Below are 7,793 nucleotides of genomic sequence, written 5' to 3'. Positions count from 1 at the left end.
CCAAAGCCGATCAATTCAGACGCAATCAAGTGATACTATGTGTAACCTTTATGCTTTCTTTTATAATATAATTTGAACTACGCCTGACCCGATTCCCTTTTAAGGGGGGATACGTAGGCAGGCCTATGGGTTCGGTTACAATTCAATAAAATTCAAAATTCCGAAGTCGATTCCAGCCATTTATCATTAACGGCTATCAAAAGCAGCATCCTAGTAAACTGGGGCAGAATTTTGAGAAGGACCCTCAAAATTCCGGAGCAAGAGAAGATGCAATGTCTTGAACCACGTCGCAATCGTCGGTTCATCTAAAGAAAACTATTCTTAATTATGTATCTATGTTATGCTTTTACTAAATCATGCATGTTTATTACTAAAATTGCCTTGTCAAGTATTGCTACCCCAGTAATATATATAGTATCACTGGATCAAAGCCGAGCAGGTCAAGCAAAGCCAGCGGGGATACGAACTAACCTTTCCCCCTTTACAAACTCACGATATTTTTTAGATGCTGGCACTTGAGTTGTAAAATCATCAAATATACCATACGCTCACTCACAAAGTTCAGGAATACACCTCTCTGAACCGTTGCACTTGCTCGCAACTGCTATCCGCACACAACCGTAATCCGCTATCAGCTAAGAAAACTCTATTGCCATTTGCCATTTTTACTTCATGCATAAGGCTAACACTCTGCCTTCCGAGGTTAAGCTCTACCTCCACCGGCATTTTCTGCATTGCATAAGGCTACCATTCTGCCTTACGAGACTAAGCTCTGTCTCCACCTGCATTCTCTACATTGCATAAGGCTACCATTCTGCCTTCCGAGACTAAGCTCTGTCTCCATCTGCATTCTCTGCATTGCATAAGGTTACCATTCTGCCTTCCGAGACTAAGCTCTATCTCCATCTGTATTCCTTGCATTGCATAAGGCTACCATTCTACCTTCTGAGGTTAAGCTCTACCTCCATCTGTATGGCTAAAAGATCTCCACTTTATTTACATTCTACATGCTTGAAAGATTGCCACATCATTTACATCTTGTATGGATTGAAAGATCGCCACTTCATTTATATCTTGCATGGATGAAATATCGCCACTTTATTTACATCTTGCATCGGCTGAAAGATTGCCACTTCATTTATATCTTGCATCGGCTGATAGATCGCCACCTTCTGCATCTCATGGGCTGAAAGATCGCCAATCTATCCAAAGGCGTCATTGTTAGGAGGCACCATTTTCATAGCCCGGGAATGCCATGTCATGGCCTGAGGACCCCTTTTATCCTTTGCATATCATTATTCAAAGGAGTCATAGTTCGGAGGCATCATTCTCATAGCCCGAGAGCATCATTTCATGGCTTGCGACTCCCTTATCATATGCTTCATGGCCCAGGACGTCATGGTCTAAGGATGTCATCCTAACCGTCCAAAGACAACATTCATGATCCGACGGAAACTTGCATCACGTTTAAATTTACGCACAATATACACTTGTATTGCTTATTTGTAGGTAAACCGGTGAGCAATAGTCGTCTCAATAGGAGCAATCCCGCTCCAGTTCCCGCAGCCCTATTAGACTTTAACCATCCATCCCAACCCAAATATTGCGTCCGTCTTGAAAAATCTCCATCGGCATATTCCTTCGACGGATCCTGAACTACATATGGCCTGATTCTTGTAAGACCAGGGATATGTAGGCAAATCAGGAGCTAGAGCTCGGTCAAATTATTCAAACCATTCCGTTCGGTCAAATTGGCCATCACATCTTTACCCGACAACTCTTTCATCCTTCCCGGGTAAAGAGGGGCAGTTGTTGATACCCAATTTATTTCCTATATTTTTTATATGCAAAATGCCTTTCAAATACCATGTATATGCATATATAAGTATATCATTTTTTTAAAAGATTTTTAAATCAATTTACTGCCCTATTTTATCAAGAAAAACCCAATAATTATCCCCAAAATTATCATTTTGGTATTTCATTTATTGTACTCTCATATTTATACTAAAATATAGCTAGTATAATATTTGCATATTTTTACAAATTTATTTAGTATTTTTAAAACCAAATTGCGTATAATTGTAATATTAGCCTATTTTAAGATTTAATTACGTTTATAATTATAAAATTGATTTCAGTATTTTTAATTTAATATTTATATATTATTAATTAATTTAGTACCTTTAACTTATTTCTAGAAATCATTTTATTATTTTTATAAAATAAATAAGGGATAAGTGGTTATTTAAATACTAGCCCTACTTATTTCAATTTTAGCCTAAATTCTACCCCAATTGAACCCCAGTCCAATTCCTAAAATTACCCGCCCCTGACCCAGTTAAATTCAACCCACCTAGCTCCCCGTATAATCCAGGCCGTTGATCAAAATGATCAACGGCCACATTCTCTCCTTTCCTTTTTTAATTCACCAACCCTACTAACCCTAAGTCATTTTCACCTACCCGCCGCCTCTGAAACCCTCCACTCTCTCAAACTCTCTCTAGTCTTCTTAGAACCCTAGCCACCTCTTATCGCTTCCATCCTGAAGCCACCGGAATCCATGGCTTCCAAGGCTTTGAGAGTCTTATACCTACCTCATGTTGCTCTTACACACCTGATCTCTGAAGATTCAAGGCCTAACCTTGAAGGTTTGTACCCAAACCTCTGTCGATTCGAGGTTCCACGGCCATCTCCGGCCTTGCTCCGGTGTACCATGGTTGTTTGAGCCTGATCCTGACCTCTCCGACTCATATCGGTGACTTTCAAAGCCTTTTCTCATTTCTAGGGTTCTTTTGAAACCCTAACCCTTCCAGGTTTTTCCGATTCCCTTGGATCTATTCCAGATCCATGCTTTCCTTAAGGTCTTAAACGTTTTCCTGACTTTTCTTTCAAAAAACTACTTTTAAAATCTTTCTTTTCCGATATAGGGTTTTCTGAAAGTATTTAAGTGTTTTCTAACTTTCTTTTTCCTTTTCTGTGTATTTGCTTCTACTGGGTTCTTGTATTTTCTTCTACCATGTTTTTATGTGCTTCTTCTACTGGGTTCCTATACTATGTTCTCGAATGCTTTTCTACTGTATGCTTTCTCTACTGTGTTCTGATATGTTTCTCCTACTATATTTTCTTACTAAGTTCTTAAGCTTCCTTATTAAGTTCCTTTTACTGAGCTATGTTTAAAGTTTCTTCTAAAATTTCTTAGCATGCTTCTTCTACTGTTCTTATCAGTCTTCTCTATTATATTTCGTATTAGCTTCTTTTACTCTATTTTTCTTTGAATTCTGCTACTATGTTCTACGTGTTACTTGTTATCATTGTTTTCTCATGAGTTTCTGCTGCTGAAAGAAACATGCAAGAGGTTTCATAAAACTGAAATCTCTGAGCCTGTTTTGATTACTTGCCTTCTTATCTATGTACTTGATTCAAGGTGGAAATCCTATAATTCGGGGGTTCTGCCAAGTTTGATTATGTGATATAATTGAACTAGGGTTTTTATTTTAGAACCCCTAACTCTTTCAGACCAACTTCGAGTCTCTGAACCGAGTTTGGACATTCGTGTTTGCATATGATTCTGACCTTTGGCTAAACTCTTCTAAAACTCTTTCTTCACTGGATTTTTCTATTGATTTTTGTAATGGCACAACATTTTCTTTCAACTCAACGTGTTTATGTGCTCTTTATATGTGATGAATCTTCCTCTAAGAAGACTTTCAACTCGTGATTGATTCAAATTGCATCTAAGTAAGTCTAATTGATTCCCTTTCCATTGTTTGTTGATTTCCCTTAAGTTAAAAAACCTTTCCCATCTTTTTGACTCGGTTCATTCATACAAGATCCCTGCCCTTTGATTTACTGGCTGTTAATTGATTTTCTTGCCTTGTTTGTGCAATCGCGTATTTCAGAAATTCTGTTCTTAAATAACCTTTATGTATTTACCCTTAATTGCATGTTGTGCACAAAGTACTTATTCATTTTTCTTTCCATAAATTATTTTTACTCATTTGAATCTGAATCCCTTAATTAAGGGAAGTCTTGTGTAATTGATTGACAATCAGTTCCTTGACTATTTTCTTACCTTATTTCTTCATGATTTTCACACTATAAAAGGCACGACCCTTTTTCACAAAGGGGACATCAGAATCCTTCTGAACTCATACTCTCTCACTATAACTTTCTCTTCTTATATGCATTGTGGCCTGTTTACAAGACCTACTACTTTTCTTTGTTTGTTTCCTTTGAAACTGGTATGTCCTGATTTTAGCTTCAGCACCACAACAATGTGTTTATTTATAGTCTTTGTATCCATGTATACTTTACTGCTTTCTGTATAGTTCAACATTTAAATTAGTATGCTTATGTCCTACTGTCTGTTTCTACTATGAATCATCGCTCCCTATTTCCCTTTATGCGCTTTGAGTTATAGTCTAAAACATGCAATATGCAAGTTATTGTCTATGGATTGAACTTGATCCCTTAGAGGATCCTAACCTCTAAACAATGTATTCTAACAGGCTTATGGGTGTGCTAGCATTTCCCATCGTTGGGTATGCCCACTAGCCTATCCTTGCCTCCTTACCATCTCCCCATTCCCTATACCCATATGTGTATTAATGTAAACTCTTTCCCTTCCCCTTTCCCCTTTTCAGAATTGTGCACTTGCACCCTCTCTTAGTCTCTAAGTTCTGCCCCCCTCTTGTGAGCCTTGCCTTGGGACCTTGAGTTCCCTCTGAACTTGGACACTTGATGGCTGGCCCTTCCACATTGCACTATGTCTTCATCTATAATGCATTTGGGTGTGAGCATTGCCCGGAGTCCATATAAGGTTTTTAGGGAACTCTGACACATCCAAATAGGAGAAAGGCTTTGAAATAAGATCTTTTGGAGTTGGTCTACTTCATACTTCAGATAGGAAGTCTGAATCAGGCTCTCCTTGGTTGTACTTTTTCTGATTGTATTTATTCTTTACTTTACTCTTTCGGGGCTGTAATAACTATGTAATAAAACTCTCGGGGATGGCTAGTTAAAAGGGAGGGGTAACTATGTATGCAAAAAAGGGTAGATAACCTGCCTATAGGAGTTTATGAATTCCTGCATTCTCGCATAAATACCATGTCTATAGGAATCTTGCATTCTCATATAGATACCATGTCTCTAAGAATTTCTGCATTCTCATGTATAGATACCATGTCTATCGGAATCTTGCCTATAGGTTATTTCTGAATTTCTGCGTATCATATAGATATCCTGCCTATAGGAATTTCTAAATTTCTGCATATCATATAGATATCTCGCCTATAGGTTCTTTCTGAATCTTGCATATGCATTCCTCGTTAGGCAAACATGTTTATAGGTCTTAAATAATCAACCACAATTAGATATCATGTTCATAGGCTTTAAACGAAATTCAGCATCTAGATGCCATGCCTATAGGATTTCTGCTTTTTTACTATGTTTATAAAAGTGTCAAAAATTGACAACACATAGAAAGCATGCATATAGGAGCTTTAATCGAATCTAAATCGCTTCACTCGCTTATAATTCTAAAACCAGTAACAATGACGCATGCTCTTTTGCTAAAACTCGACTTTCTTTAATAACAGACAATTTTTCCTAAATAAGTATGTATTCATATTTACTTCATTGTTTCTAGAATCAATAGATATCATGCCTATAGAGTCTTTGTCTAACACTTAGGCAAGTCATAGGGTGAAAATTTATAAACTGAATCAGATTTTATATGCTTCAACCAGCAGGCAGGCCTGATTCGGGCTTCTTATCTAAACTATGTAATAAATCAGTCTGCCTCGATCCTTTTAGTTTAATCAGACCCTAAACAGTATTTGTAAGTCATGCTAACTACATGCTTTTATCTGCTTAAAGTAGGTCTATTTGAGCCTTTTCATTTGTTTATATGCCTCCCCATACTTGCCATATATGTTTTGTTTGTTGCCTTAGTATTTTTACCTTTCGAAACCACAAGTAAGCCCAATATCCCTCCCATTTAAGATTAGTAGTCCCAAATGCCTCCGGGGCTGATAGGATTGGGGTGGGTAATAGCTTGCAATAAGTAAACGAGATCATTCCATGCTTTAATACCTCAACATGGTGGGAAAGGGTAGATATCGATATGATGACCATGCAATAACATCTCATGTAGCCCCTCATTGAGGAGTGATTACCGGATGTTGTGTGGGGTGATCCATATTATTTACAAACCTAGGACCCCTTTTCCATTATTTATTTATTTCGTTGTTTATTCTCAAATTTCAAACTATTTTCATTAACAAAAATCAGCTTTTCTTTTAGTTCTTTTAAGTTCACCTATTTTATAACCATTACGTCAGAACCCCCTCTTGTTTGAAGTTCTTATTTGCCTACGTGTTATTTGTAACTAAAGTCACAACAATGGTTTGGCCGGGAACTACACTAGTGGATCTTGAGGGGTGCATAATACCTTCCCCTTGGGATAATTTCAAGCCCTTATCCAATCTCTGGTTGTTCAAATCAAATCTCTCTTGGTGCCCTAATGCACCCTAATCATTAGGTGGCGACTCTTCAAACCTAGTTCCCAAAGGGAATGAGTTGTCCTCCCAAAAATCATAAATCCGATTTCGCGAGAAAAAGGGGGCGCGACAAGGACGACAAGGACTACCGTCAAGCTGACAATACCAATCAAGGATGACGAGGTCATATTCTGAATCATCTGAAAATAACATTTATCTCATCTTAGGGATAGACATACCCGAAATCTCATATACATAACTATACAGGCCGGCGTGGCAGTCATAAATGTCTACAACAAGCAATACCAAACTAAACATATTCACAAGGCTGGCAAGGCCACAATACTGACATACAACATATACAGGATACGTCTACAAGCCTCTAGAGATAACAGAATTGCATAACGGTTAGGATAGGGTCCCCACCTACCCATCAAGTCTGTATATACAAAATGGACTCTAAAGTCTAGACATGGTAACTCCTTGGAAGTGGAGCTTACCAATCTAGATGATGTCTCAATTTATCTACTAATAAGGTCTATCCGGCTATTTATCAGACTGGATATGAAATGCAGCATCTCCGAAAAAGGGACATCAGTACGAAATAATGTACCGAGTGTGTAAGGCAATAAAATAACTTAAAGCTAAAACTGAACTGATACTATAATAATTGAAAGTATCTTGGATTCAAAGATGATTTGAATATATGTTTATATGCTGATACTGACTCAACTCTCACAATATGGTCAGTAAGATAGTAATCCAGCCCTATAAGGCTCGGTATCAGTAACTTCTTGGCCGTAGTAGGTTCGATCATTGGCGCTCGGCCATACTAGACTCAGTATCTAAATCACTAATTTGTGATTATGGGCTTGCTCATAGGCGCTCCACCATATTAGGCTAGGTATATAACTTACCATCTAATCAGAGGTTGTCCAATAGGAACCCGCCTACCGATTATAGCTTGGTGTTTGTGAAATTACTGTAATACTGTGTATATGTAGACCTTCTGGTCTTATGAATGACAAAATACAATACTTAATTGAATATAAAGTGCCAATAAGGGAGAATTCAAAAACTTACGATACTAGGATAATGTACATAAATTCAAGAATACGAACTTCTCTTTATGTCTCGTTATCAAATGCGTTTAGTTACAGGACCATGCCAAAATAAAGGAATAGTTTAGTCTTATAATACCTTTGTTTCCTTGACACCAAAGTAAAACCTAAAGGAGGTCAAGATATACTTTAATGTACACAATAACAAGGGCACAATACATCACTAACA

This window comes from Nicotiana sylvestris, chromosome 7, assembly GCF_000393655.2.
Source record: "Nicotiana sylvestris chromosome 7, ASM39365v2, whole genome shotgun sequence".
Lineage (NCBI taxonomy): Eukaryota > Viridiplantae > Streptophyta > Magnoliopsida > Solanales > Solanaceae > Nicotiana > Nicotiana sylvestris.
The sequence above is the reverse complement of the archived record's forward strand: the minus strand, read 5'-3'. Positions refer to the sequence as shown.